The sequence below is a fragment of the Ornithodoros turicata genome, unplaced genomic scaffold, assembly GCF_037126465.1.
Source record: "Ornithodoros turicata isolate Travis unplaced genomic scaffold, ASM3712646v1 Chromosome36, whole genome shotgun sequence".
Lineage (NCBI taxonomy): Eukaryota > Metazoa > Arthropoda > Arachnida > Ixodida > Argasidae > Ornithodoros > Ornithodoros turicata.
Genome location: NW_026999366.1, coordinates 283,362 through 296,843, shown reverse-complemented (window position 1 = coordinate 296,843; position 13,482 = coordinate 283,362). Strand labels below are relative to the sequence as shown.

General features: G+C 42.7%; 1 long non-coding RNA gene across 1 annotated transcript; it reads right to left on the bottom strand.

Moving 5' to 3' along the window:
- Positions 1-3,191: 3,191 nt before the first annotated feature.
- LOC135373945 (uncharacterized) lies at positions 3,192-9,766 on the bottom strand. Its single transcript, XR_010416679.1, has 2 exons — positions 9,710-9,766; positions 3,192-3,311 (listed from the first exon to the last, which is right to left on the bottom strand). It is a non-coding gene; the product is annotated as an uncharacterized LOC135373945 (long non-coding RNA).
- Between the last annotated feature and the right edge of the window lie 3,716 nt (positions 9,767-13,482).

Below are 13,482 nucleotides of genomic sequence, written 5' to 3'. Positions count from 1 at the left end.
AGCGGAAAAGCGGAAAGGTCAGCCAAACGGTTTGTCGACTTGCTATTCCGCAAAAATATAAGCAGAAATTAAAGTAACCAAAACCAACCAAAATTGGACCAGCTGGGCCTTTTCTTAGGAATCTCAGATTTCCGGTAAAACTTTGAATACTTTGCTGGTTTAACACACAACCCCCACCATTATCACGACAGATGTACTTCAAATGGAAGAGAACTGAAGGGCTTTTAATGTTATGCTAATTTTATCAATGTGAGGATCAAGTACACCAATAGGAATGACGCTTTGGGTTTGGAATACAAATGTACGCGAATCCGTTTTCGCGATTTTCGTTTCTCTAGTACCAATGCACCCCTGTGAAAAATTTTATAATTGGGTTCATTACCACTACACAATCAAATGAATTAGATATGTGCGAAAAAAAAAATGTATTGTGTACTCCAATGCGCAAAAACGGGAAACAGCAACCGCTCACTTCATACTCAGGCTATCTTAATTTGTTTCTTACAATAAACTGCTCAGCGAAAACGATTCGATTGACCAATGTAAAAAATTCGTAGGGTGATTGGACCTTCCTGCTTGATTTCATATGGAATCGACAATCTGAATGAAATAACTATCAAGATACCGATGTCAACAGATAATACGAAAAGAGTACGTGTATGTACTCAAAAGTGCAAGAGGTATTTGATAACGTTTGAAGGGAAACAAATAAAACTCTAGTACTTTCGACAAAGGTTGAAACTAGTAAAGTTCAACAACGTGGTACATGATTAAGCTACAACAGACCTTCCAATCAAGGTTCTTTTTGATTGAATTTTATTCTTTCACTTTTGTATTTACTCTCTCCTTCAGCGGTGTTACCTGCCTACTGTTACCAATACATATAATATGATCACATTGTTCTTATGGACACAACTCCTTCGAACAGCCTTATATGATTTTCGCGTTAAGCAGCGTTGATGGCCATGATAACATTTCAATGCCTCGTCCCCATGCTGATACTTACCTCATCCTCTGTCTTGAATCGCTTTATTAAGCCGCGTAGAAGTGGGCCCACAAAGGGGAGACGTGTTAATAGATCCAAGGTGGCGCCCCAGAACCCACCCGTTGATAGATGTTGCATAGCGTTTTTCATCTGCGGAATGTTAAGCATGACATAATGATAGGTTATGTACCAGATTTTTCAGGCCTGCCGAAAGAGGTTGGCGCTTTGAACTTACCTTTTCTATATCTAAGCTGTGTGTTTTGGCCATAGCTTCTATCTTTTCCTCGTATTTACTCCTCTCCTCTTCAATAAGCTAACACAGAAAATTGCCATTATAAGAAGGGAATGAAACACATGTTCGTGCTAGCTCATGCACTTGTCTCAGTCTACTCTAGCACGTCCAACACTAACGAGAAAAAACAACAAGAACAATTGTTACATTCAACAACAACAATCGACAAGCCGATCACAAAATTTTCGCGATCAGCAGACACGATCCCCCTCCCACCCGGCAGTTGGTGGCGTAGACCAGTGTTTCCCAAAGTGTGGTCCGCTGGGGGCCCGCGAGAGTGTCCGTGGGGGTCCGCGACCGTCTCTCACATTTCAGTGAGGATTTTCGTCCCCACAAACACGCGCTCGTACATACTGCCCGATTTCCAAACACCCAGAACTTCCAAAATTGCTACAAGCATGCTTCAACGACTAGCTTCTAATTCCTGATAGAAAAGTCCTGCAATGCACGTTTGTCCGCGTCATACACATACAAACAAGAAGAAACCAGTCCGGAATCGTTTCTGAAGCTGTATCGAAAGCACGCAGCAGCTGACGAGGTTGCTGGTTATGCACTGGCTGTGACAGTGTGTGTGTGTTGGGGGGGAGGGGGTCCGTTAATTGGTCCTCATCGCTTCCGGGGTCCGTCACCACCAAAAGTTTGGGATACACTGTCGTAGACTACTTATAACCTTCCAGCCGCTCCTTGATTACTTGTACGGTCCAAAGGACGCTCACTGATTAGCTTTGTCCCAGTGACGTTTTTTCCGACTTCTAGGGATGGAATTCCGGACGACTCTCAATATCACTCGTCCAATTTGGCCGTGGACGGAAACGTGGACAGAAACAATAGCTAAGTATTTATTTGTGTATCTCCAGTACCGAAATGAAATTCAAGGGTGGTAACAATATCAGAAGCAAAATTCACCGAAGACTATCCATACTTAACAAAATTTATATTCCTTCAGTGTTTGTGCTCTATAGTACTGTCCTTCTATTTACACCGTGTTGCTACAAAGTAGTGATAGATATAGCACTTGGTAACAATGGGCCGCTCAGGTTACATGCGACACGCACACGCACGATAAGATATCTCAGAAAACAATGGAAATCATGTATCGATAGTGTGAACAATGGGTTCCCATGTTTCAATAACATGCGCCGCCAGGATAAGGTAACGGTTAACTCAGGTAAACAATGGGAACTCACGTGTCGATAGTGTTTGATGGGCACCTGGTTGCACATTTAATGACACTTAATAACACGCAATGACGTTTAATAACACGCAATGACATGTAATAACACGCAAATGACATTTAATAACACACAATAACATCCGATGACTTTTAATAGCATTTTCCGATCGGGTTGACGTCACGATCAGTCCGTCACCTACGCTGGTTGCCGCGTCAGAGCGCCAGGTAGGTTTCCGACCATGTGTAGTTTTGGTTTCGGTTTGAAGTTCCCACCAAGCGCCCTCTAGTTTTCAAGCTTTGGCCGTCTGTAGTTTCGGTTTCGTTTGAAAAAACAAAGGGATGTCGGGGCCCGCCACCTAGGTTGGTTGCCGCGCTAGAGCGCCAGCTAGGTTGATTTCTGACCATGTGTAGTTTTGGTTTCGGTTTGAAATTCCCACCAAGCGCCCCATAATTTTCAAGCTTTGGCCGTCTGTAGTTTCGGTTTCGGTTTTAACAAAATGGATGTCGGGACCCGACGCCAAGGTTGGTTCCCGTATAGTTTATGACCATGTGTAGTTTTAGTTTCGGTTTGGAATTCCTAGGTTTTGAATGGTTGCAGAAGCCCCCTTGTTTCAAGCTTTAGACCGTCTGTAGTTTCGGTTTCGGTTTGAAAAATGCATGGCGCGTGACAGCATGATTTTTTTCCCCATGCCACTGTGATAAGTACGCCCAAATAATGATGTATGTCGGAGACCAGACAACAGTGTATATATTCCTTTTTTATTTTAGCACATTATTTTTCTACTCTTTTATTTAACTACCGAAGGACATGTTACAAATTACCAGATTCTTGTTTGGCATCATCCTTGTACAAAAGCAATCTGCAAAACAAATGAAAACGAAACATCCTGTGAATGCTTTTCTCAATCAGAACAAAGTGTGGGACGGCTAAGATCTTGATCGGGTGCAAAGAGTCGGCTAACGTTTCCATTTTCCGATATGTCTCTCATACTGTGTCGTGCATTTGCGTTGGAGTACGGCCTTTAGACATGCCACACGCTAAAGCAAATAACCCGCTGACAATACTCTCAACAATCACTATAAAGTAGAGGTGTTCTATAGACATGCATTTCCAAACTTGTGTTGCTCATTGTGACAACAGTAAGCAACGAATCGAGAAGCAGCGCATGACCGCGTATTGTGGTTACCAGCTGTGATGGTTTCGAAATAAAAATAACCAAAATGGCATAAGGGCGAGGGGTACACTCACATCTTGCATGACGAACTAGCGCTGGGAACGGGACAGAGAGAAGAGGGTCGTCCATGGAGGTTCGTTCACAATCACCGGACTCAGTCTTCGACAGCTAGCTTATAAGACCCTTGATTTTTGTTTTATTTCAAGGGAAGGGGGGATCACGTGAATGCATCGTGGACAGCTTCTCCTTTCGCAGGAGCAGCATGTGAAATGCGATACCCCTCTTGCCGACACGCTCTTCTTTCTTCTTCTTTTTGTATGATAACACAAGCCGCGAAACACTGTGGCGGAGACACCCGTCTGGCTTTTTCCAAGTGCTCTTTGGGAACGCCAACCGCACAAAAACATTATCGTCCTCGCAAGATGTGTTTTCGACTGCTGCACAAAGTAAATAGAGTTATATATGTGACAGTTGAATGAAATCGGTGCTTGATAGTGTACGTCAATAAGACGCTGTCGCTTTGTAGCACGTTGCATGATCTCGAAGCGAGTGGAATACTAAAACGGTTTCACTCATTCTTACGTGACCGTTAGATTAGTAAAACGAAGGATGTACCTTGAAACGAAAGAAAAAAAAAAGGAATCGACTGTATGAAGCGCGGAATACATTTCCTTTGGAGATTCCCAGATGACTTGATTTCGACGATTATTCGCTAATCGCTAGAACTTCAAACAGCACAATATTCGTCTCAACTTGAAATGGTTCCATAAAATGTGTCCTCTTGACTGCTGTTAAACTAATTTTAATAGGTCCTTTCGAGCAAGGTATGCTTTCTGATTAGGCGGAGGTATCCAGTTTGGCTCTCACGTTTAACCATAACTTCTTCATTTTAATATCGAACACTTTTTCCTTCAAGTGCATATAGCTTCTCGTAAGGAGAGCAAAATGGTATCAGCCGAAAATTGTCTAATGGTTCACGGCGCTTGATATGGTCATCGAGTTCAATGAATGTGGATACATGAGATGCTGAAACTCTCACAAATGAATTTCTGCTCTTCAATCATCGTTGATCCAAACGATGCAAATCGATCCTACCAGATATGAACACAAGGTGTCAAATAGAACTCTGTTAGCGTCCCGATATGTATGCGGCTGACACATGTGTGATAGTGGGAGTATAATAGGGAAAAAAATGGTTAAACATATAACCAGACCGCGATCTGTAAATATACATTTCAGCAGGTTAGGTTTAGTAGGTTCTCCCCTCATCTCTATGTTGTCGATCTATAAGAAAGCATTCAATTAGGTCCAAATTATGATGTTTATCAATTGATAGATTCGAAATGATAGCTTTCCAACTCAATGTCGAATAATTATCTTGGATGATATAACATAAGATATTGGTTGGCGTGCCTTATCCATCCTAGGGGTGTGCTAGCTGTTCACTTCATCGATTTCTAATAGCATATAATAATTGATTCCTTACACATACCTACTTGCGAATCGTTCACATGTTGCTACATGTTGGTACATATAGCTACATTTGATTATCACGAATATGGAATATTTAATTCTCTTGTGAGTGTCTGTATAGCTTGAAAATGGAATACTATCTATTCTTTACATGTGTTGTCTAGAATGTCTTATAGAAATGGTTTGCCCGCGTGTGGACATTGAGTCTATCCCCCATGTCCCCTGTTAATGTATGATTTCTATCGTTTCTTGCGTTAACTATTTACAATTATTGCTAAGATTGGTTGCAGGTGGATCTATCCCTGTCTTTCGAGAAAAAGATGGAGGTTACATATTTGAGTATCAGATGTCCTATAATAAAAAAATGAATTTGATTTGATTGTCATCGTATGGATTGAAAACATCTTATTGAAGCTAAAAGCCGTGTCCCTGATGTAAAATAATTATCGCTGGCTTTGATTTCATTCTTCAGATAGAAACATAGTGGTCGTGGTTTGTCGTTTTCATAGACTGCTTGAGTCTCACTCCTCTGCCTCTGTCGATTTCTTGGTGACTGCCTAATATGCTGTGAGAGACTTGTTCTGGGTGGTCGGTTTCTATCATAAAGAATAGTTATTTCTAGCATTTATTTTTTATTTTTTTTTAGATATTAAGTTGTGGTATAGAAAATTCACTGATTGGTCTGCTGGACCTCTGGGGATTGATTCCTCTGTCGTAGAATAATTACAGTTAGCTCTGATTTTATTCCCTAGATGTGACAAAACAGTGTGGTGTAGATAACAAAATATTTTTACTCGTGCTTTACTTGTGCTTACCGTCATGTCATACGATGCCAAATAAAGTTTAACTTCATACATTCGAATTGGTAACTGAGTCTTAATAGTTAGCCTGGATGACCTGATGCAACATCGAATCGATATTGTAAGGAATGGGAGTATGCAACGTACATAACTCTACAATTTCTATAATATCTAGGGAATATAATCAGAACTATGAAAACGACAGTCTATGTAAACGACAAACCACCACCACTATGTTTCTATCTGAAGAATGAAATCAAAGCTAGCGATAATTATTTTACATCAGGGACACGGCTTTTAGCTTCAATAAGTGTTTCAAGCCATACGATGACAATCAAATCAAATTCTTTTTTTTTATTATAGGACATCTGATACTCAAATATGTAACCTCCATCCTTTTCTCTAGAGACAGGGATAGACCCACCTGCAACCAACCTTATCAATAATTGTAAATAGTTAACACTAGAAACGATAGAAATCATACAGTAACAGGCGAACATGGTGGATAGACTCAATGTCCACACGCGGGCAAACCATTTCTATAAGACATTCTAGACAACACATGTAAAGAATAGATACTATCCCATTTCAAGCTATACAGACACTCACAAGAGAATTAAGTATTCCATATTCGTGATAATCAAATGTAGCTATATGTACCAACATGTAGCAACATGTGAACGATTCGCAAGCAGGTATGTGTAAGGAATCAATTATTCTATGCTATTAGAAATCGATGAAGTGAACAGCTAGCACACCCCCAGGATGGATAAAGCACGCCAACCAATACCTTATGTTATATCATCCATAATTATTCGACATTGAGTTGGAAAGCTATCATTTCGAATCTATCAATTGAAAGACCGTAATTTGGACCTAATTGAATGCTTTCTTATAGATCGACAACATAGAGATGAGGGGAGAACCTACTAAACCTAACCTGCTGAAATGTAGACTATCATATATTTACAGATCGCGGTCTGGTTATATGTTTAACCATTTTTTCCCTATTATACTCCCACTATCACACATATGTCAGCCGCATACATATCGGGACGCTAACAGTGTTCTATTTGACACCTTGTGTTCATATCTGGTAGGATATGCATCGTTTGGATCAACGATGATTGAAGAGCAGAAATTCATTTGTGAGAGTTTCAGCATCTCATGTATCCACATTCATTGAACTCGATGACCATATCAAGCGCCGTCAACCATTAGACAATTTTCGGCTGATACCATTTTCCTCTCCTTACGAGAAGCTACATGCATTTCAAGGAAAAAGTGTTCGATATTAAAATGAAGAAGTTATGGTTAAACGTGAGAGCCAAACTGGATACCTCCGCCTAATCAGAAAGCATACCTTGCTCGAAAGGACCTATTAAAATTAGTTTAACAGCAGTCAAGAGGACACATTTTATGGAACCATTTCAAGTTGAGACGAATATTGTGCTGTTTGAAGTTCTAGCGATTAGCGAATAATCGTCGAAATCAAGTCATCTGGGAATCTCCAAAGGAAATGTATTCCGCGCTTCATACAGTCGATTCCTTTTTTTTTTCTTTCGTTTCAAGGTACATCCTTCGTTTTACTAATCTAACGGTCACGTAAGAATGAGTGAAACCGTTTTAGTATTCCACTCGCTTCGAGATCATGCAACGTGCTACAAAGCGACAGCGTCTTATTGACGTACACTATCAAGCACCGATTTCATTCAACTGTCACATATATAACTCTATTTACTTTGTGCAGCAGTCGAAAACACATCTTGCGAGGACGATAATGTTTTTGTGCGGTTGGCGTTCCCAAAGAGCACTTGGAAAAAGCCAGACGGGTGTCTCCGCCACAGTGTTTCGCGGCTTGTGTTATCATACAAAAAGAAGAAGAAAGAAGAGCGTGTCGGCAAGAGGGGTATCGCATTTCACATGCTGCTCCTGCGAAAGGAGAAGCTGTCCACGATGCATTCACGTGATCCCCCCTTCCCTTGAAATAAAACAAAAATCAAGGGTCTTATAAGCTAGCTGTCGAAGACTGAGTCCGGTGATTGTGAACGAACCTCCATGGACGACCCTTTTCTCTCTGTCCCGTTCGCAGCGCTAGTTCGTCATGCAAGATGTGAGTGTACCCCTCGCCCTTATGCCATTTTGGTTATTTTTATTTCGAAACCATCACAGCTGGTAACCACAATACGCGGTCATGCGCTGTTTCTCGATTCGTTGCTTACTGTTGTCACAATGAGCAACACAAGTTTGGAAATGCATGTCTATAGAACACCTCTACTTTATAGTGATTGTTGAGAGTATTGTCAGCGGGTTATTTGCTTTAGCGTGTGGCATGTCTAAAGGCCGTACTCCAACGCAAATGCACGACACAGTATGAGAGACATATCGGAAAATGGAAACGTTAGCCGACTCTTTGCACCCGATCAAGATCTTAGCCGTCCCACACTTTGTTCTGATTGAGAAAAGCATTCACAGGATGTTTCGTTTTCATTTGTTTTGCAGATTGCTTTTGTACAAGGATGATGCCAAACAAGAATCTGGTAATTTGTAACATGTCCTTCGGTAGTTAAATAAAAGAGTAGAAAAATAGTGTGCTAAAATAAAAAAGGAATATATACACTGTTGTCTGGTCTCCGACATACATCATTATTTGGGCGTACTTATCACAGTGGCATGGGGAAAAAAAATCATGCTGTCACGCGCCATGCATTTTTCAAACCGAAACCGAAACTACAGACGGTCTAAAGCTTGAAACAAGGGGGCTTCTGCAACAATTCAAAACCTAGGAATTCCAAACCGAAACTAAAAGTACACATGGTCATAAACTATACGGGAACCAACCTTGGCGTCGGGTCCCGACATCCATTTTGTTAAAACCGAAACCGAAACTACAGACGGCCAAAGCTTGAAAATTATGGGGCGCTTGGTGGGAATTTCAAACCGAAACCAAAACTACACATGGTCAGAAACCAACCTAGCTGGCGCTCTAGCGCGGCAACCAACCTAGGTGGCGGGCCCCGACATCCATTTGTTTTTTCAAACGAAACCGAAACTACAGACGGCCAAAGCTTGAAAACTAGAGGGCGCTTGGTGGGAATTTCAAACCGAAACCAAAACTACACATGGTCGGAAACCTACCTGGCGCTCTGACGCGGCAACCAGCGTAGGTGACGGACTGATCGTGACGTCAACCCGATCGGAAAATGCTATTAAATGTCATCGGATGTTATTGCGTCTTATTAAATGTCATTTGCGTGTTATTACATGTCATTGCGTGTTATTAAGTGTCATTAAATGTGCAACCAGGTGCCCATCAAACACTATCGACACGTGAGTTCCCATTGCTTACCTGAGTTAACCGTTACCTTATCCTGGCGGCGCATGTTATTGAAACCTGGGAACCCATTGTTCACACTATCGATACATGATTTCCATTGTTTTCTGAGATATCTTATCGTGCGTGTGCGTGTCGCATGTAACCTGAGCGGCCCATTGTTACCAAGTGCTATATCTATCACTACTCTACAAGGTCCGCACCGTAACGACGTGAACAGACGGAACGGTAACTCTTCTCAAGCAAACAGAAACCGAAACCAGCATTCAAGTTATCTCGGGGACGAAAATAGAAACGATAATTCGAGTTATTGATGTTCCCTAAACGTAAACGTAATCGAAAAAGTTAGCATTTTCTGTGGCTGCAACCTCGGTTAGAGGAGAGTACAGGTTACGTATGTTAGCTTCGGTCAGGTCGGGTTAGGTGAGGTTAGGTGGGGTAAGGTCAGGGGAGGTAAGGTACATAGCCAGGCTAACCTGTTGCATCTCCTCTTTATAACGACGCTGAGTATCTTGTCGTTCTCTCCCGATCCGTTGCTCCATCTCCTGAAATCAGTAAGACTTATAGGACGACATATAACCTTAGTAGCGGTACCTAACAACTAGACCTACCCGGTTGTACTCCCGGATCATTTTACGAGACCGTTTGCAGTTGTCGTAGGAGCGATTGAGATCCTGGAAAGGTACAAATCCGGTATTACATAGGCATGTGTTGTCTCTTATGAGTAAGAAATCGCGTATCGTGTGTAACCGCGACTAAAGTGTGCGATGTGTGTTAGCCTTGAAGCCTCTACTCAGTCTCATAATTGCAAACAGTTCTGCAGGTTTCTCCGTCTACCATGAGAAAAAGTTCCTAGCGCTGAACATGAGGCGCGTTCTGAGGCTGGAACACATAGAAAGGACAAATACAGCTGGCTAACATTTTCAGTGACTTCATTATTTCTTGCTACCGCTCACGTTTTATATATACTATACACACTCGCAAGCGCAATGGGTCTTTAAGCTTGGGTTTCGCCAACGCTGGTTAACTTGAGACCGAGATCAAAGAAGGTTTCTATAAGTTGAAGTTAACACACAATGTCCTTTCACAAAGGTTACAGTGGCGCGCAGGCTTGTCTCGAACGCCGGAGCGCGTGTCACCGGGCGTTGATAGACAGCTGGTTAACGAGATCGGGATGATCTGCAATCGCCTTGAGGAGAGTATCGGTACACACAATGGACGCGTTCAGCGCACCCCACCGTTTACCTGACGCGTCCGTTGTGCGTACCGACCCTCCCTTTCGACGGGATAGTGGATCATCCCAATCTTGATGACACACGCTTCGCTGTTCGAGGTAAGTCTGCGTTCCAGTGTAGTTAGTGACTTGACGTATGTTTCTGTGACACTAAGTGTCTTCGATTGGGCTGCACTTTTTGAACTGGTGCAAGTAATGCAACTTCTGCCGTTCGATTCGGCGAAGGTGCACCCCCCCCCCCCCAGCCTTTGCAATACACTTTCTCATTCGATTCTAAAAAGTGCCGTAGGAGTGCAGCACGAGTGCAGGAAAATGTTGCACCTCCTCATACCACTGTGCAGCGTCCCGTGCAACTCAGTAGCAGACGACAATATGGCTGTTGCGTAAAATAAAGCACTGAAAAGAAAACTAGCTTCACGTTCTTTTTTGAATTTCAGTATCCCTATTCTAATTTTTTAAGCCTTGTGGTGAACTTCCGTGTTTTCGCTTTTCCGCGTTAATTCCTTATCCGGTTTCTGAATGTACTTGAAGCTTGAAGTGTGTCGTCTGACTATTTTGTCACCAAATCAAACGGTTCTCCATCATGGAATTCACCGCTCAAGTTGCCTGAGTGTTAAAATCTGTTCGGCCTGCGCTCGACGACGATGGAAATGATATTTTCCGACATGTGTGTCTGCGACGTTCTCATAATACAGTGGTACTCGGCTCCTGTCCAACCGCACCTCGCATAACACCTTAAGGCCAGTTCCCACACATAGCGCTTTGCTATATATCATTAGAAAATTGCGCTATATGTTCCTCCTCGTATTGCTACGAACCGCTATAAAAGCGCTCTTGTCGAAGTAGAGCCCCGGTCAACTTTCTAGCGCTATATTGAGCGGTGAGTCTGCGTTAACCAAATGTGAACTTCTTTCAGCCGTGACGTCGCGGAAGCTGGGGTTTGTTTTGCCTCCGATCACTTGAAGCAACAAGACGGGAATGCGACGACGACGACGACGACGACGATGTGAAGATGGCCACGAGTTTCATCTGCCAATTCATGGGTGTTTGTTTACTATAGCCTGGTATCGCGATCAGTGTATCGAAAGTGCCATCCCCCTTCATGCTGCGGATCCCCGACGCTGACAGCTAGCAATCACGGTAGCACCGGTGCATCACGTCGCAGAGAGACATCCCGTGACCCCAGCAGGATAGCGCTATGTGCTCGGTTGTATGTGAGAACGGCAAACGAAAAAACAGCACTAGGTTTGGAGCGCTATTTTCTAGCCCTATAGAGCGAAACGCTATATGTGGGAACTCGCCATTACGCGCCGCGATCGAGGGTGGACGTTGTCTCTCGTCTTCCTCTTCCTCACTACTGGAGTTTGCGAGCTGTAAGGCGCTGGGCAAGGGGTCGCTCATTGTTGAAAAATTGTCGAAATTAATCTTCAAACGGCGCGCTTCTAACCGCGCAGCAGACGACAGACTGCACGGAGCCATCTCTCCTATTCGATTCAGCTTTGGTGCAACTTGCACTAGGGCTGCACTGACGTACACTTCCGGTCGCTCGCCTTACACTCGCGCCCTGCACTTTTTTCTGAACCGAAGGCACTTAATAACTCCCTTTAGTAAAGAAGATTTGAGGTTAAATTCAAGTTAAGGGACCGTTGATCTTGGTTCAGTTGTTGGTGAAATCCGGCATAAGTGTTCAAGACGTATGATGGGCAAAAAAAAAGAAAAGAGCATACACTTAGCTCTACTAGCAACGAGGATTTATTGACAGAAATCATGCCATATTATTTAAAGGGCGTGAACGGAGCCCTCAATACCCGAAAACTTGTTGGAACTACTCAGTGAATGCAGGTCATAGTTCATGTGTTCAAAACGCAAGTCAGGAGCCTAAGTGTTATGTTCACCAAAAATATTCATTTCCTTGTGCAGGTGTTACACTACGGTCGCCTGTAATGGCCTAAAAGGGCTCAATCCCTGGGACAAAAACGTCCATTTTAAAAGTCATCAACATGAATCTCCTTCACAGGAACTGAAGTAAAAATGCTGACAGTGCCACGGTACAGTCCCGAGCTGTAAACGTGGGAAGCGTTTAGGTACAGCAGAAATTACTTTGGGTGATAGGCTGCACATACGTTTCACATTTTAGGAGACACACTTTGATTACGAGATTGCAGTAGGGTATCGCCCTGACTATGAAACTCACCGATTATGGTCATCAAACAAAGTCGTCGTTGTTCAGGTTTCGTAACACTATATCAGGGATAACCAAATGGCCATTTACACCGTGAACGGTTCAAGAGGTTCATGTCATGTTTCGATGAAGACGTTCGCGGATTGTGAGACCGATGATGCACTGCTTAAGCTGCATAACAAGATGAAGGGACAAGACAACACACAACACTGCGTGTTACCGTACACATGTAAAAAATATATCACATATGATTGGATAGTTTCCACATAATTTCCACATTGGATAGTACCACATAAAACCTGAGTTGACAAGTGCAGTCCTCGAAATTACAGGCCTGCCACGATTACTTAGTTGATGGATTATCGAACTCTACTATACAGGTGTTCCCAATGCATGATAAATATCCACGTTCTAAATGTTCCACAGCGCGTCACGCCAATCTCCTCAGACGTGCCATTACGAATCCGAAACGTGACCATAAGTTTGTGCTACCTAATCTCATGCAGTACTCCTCTTTCATTACCTGATTGCTGCTAATTACGCCTAGCGTATATTGGTGAACGTGATGATCAGTTCCACCACTACCACTACCACCGAACATGGTGCTGTCCTTTATATCTGTGTCACCACAACACCATTTATCAAAGACACGAATTAAGACGAAAGGAAAAAAAATACAGATTGACATTTCGCCTCTGCGCCATTGATAAATAGAGAACGTACAGAGAAACATGCAATACAGATGTTTCTGTGCAGAATGTAGTGTTTTCTCTGATTTGGTGATTTTCTGTAGAAAAGCTGTTAGAGGCAGCACTGATTTGCAGGCGGGTTAT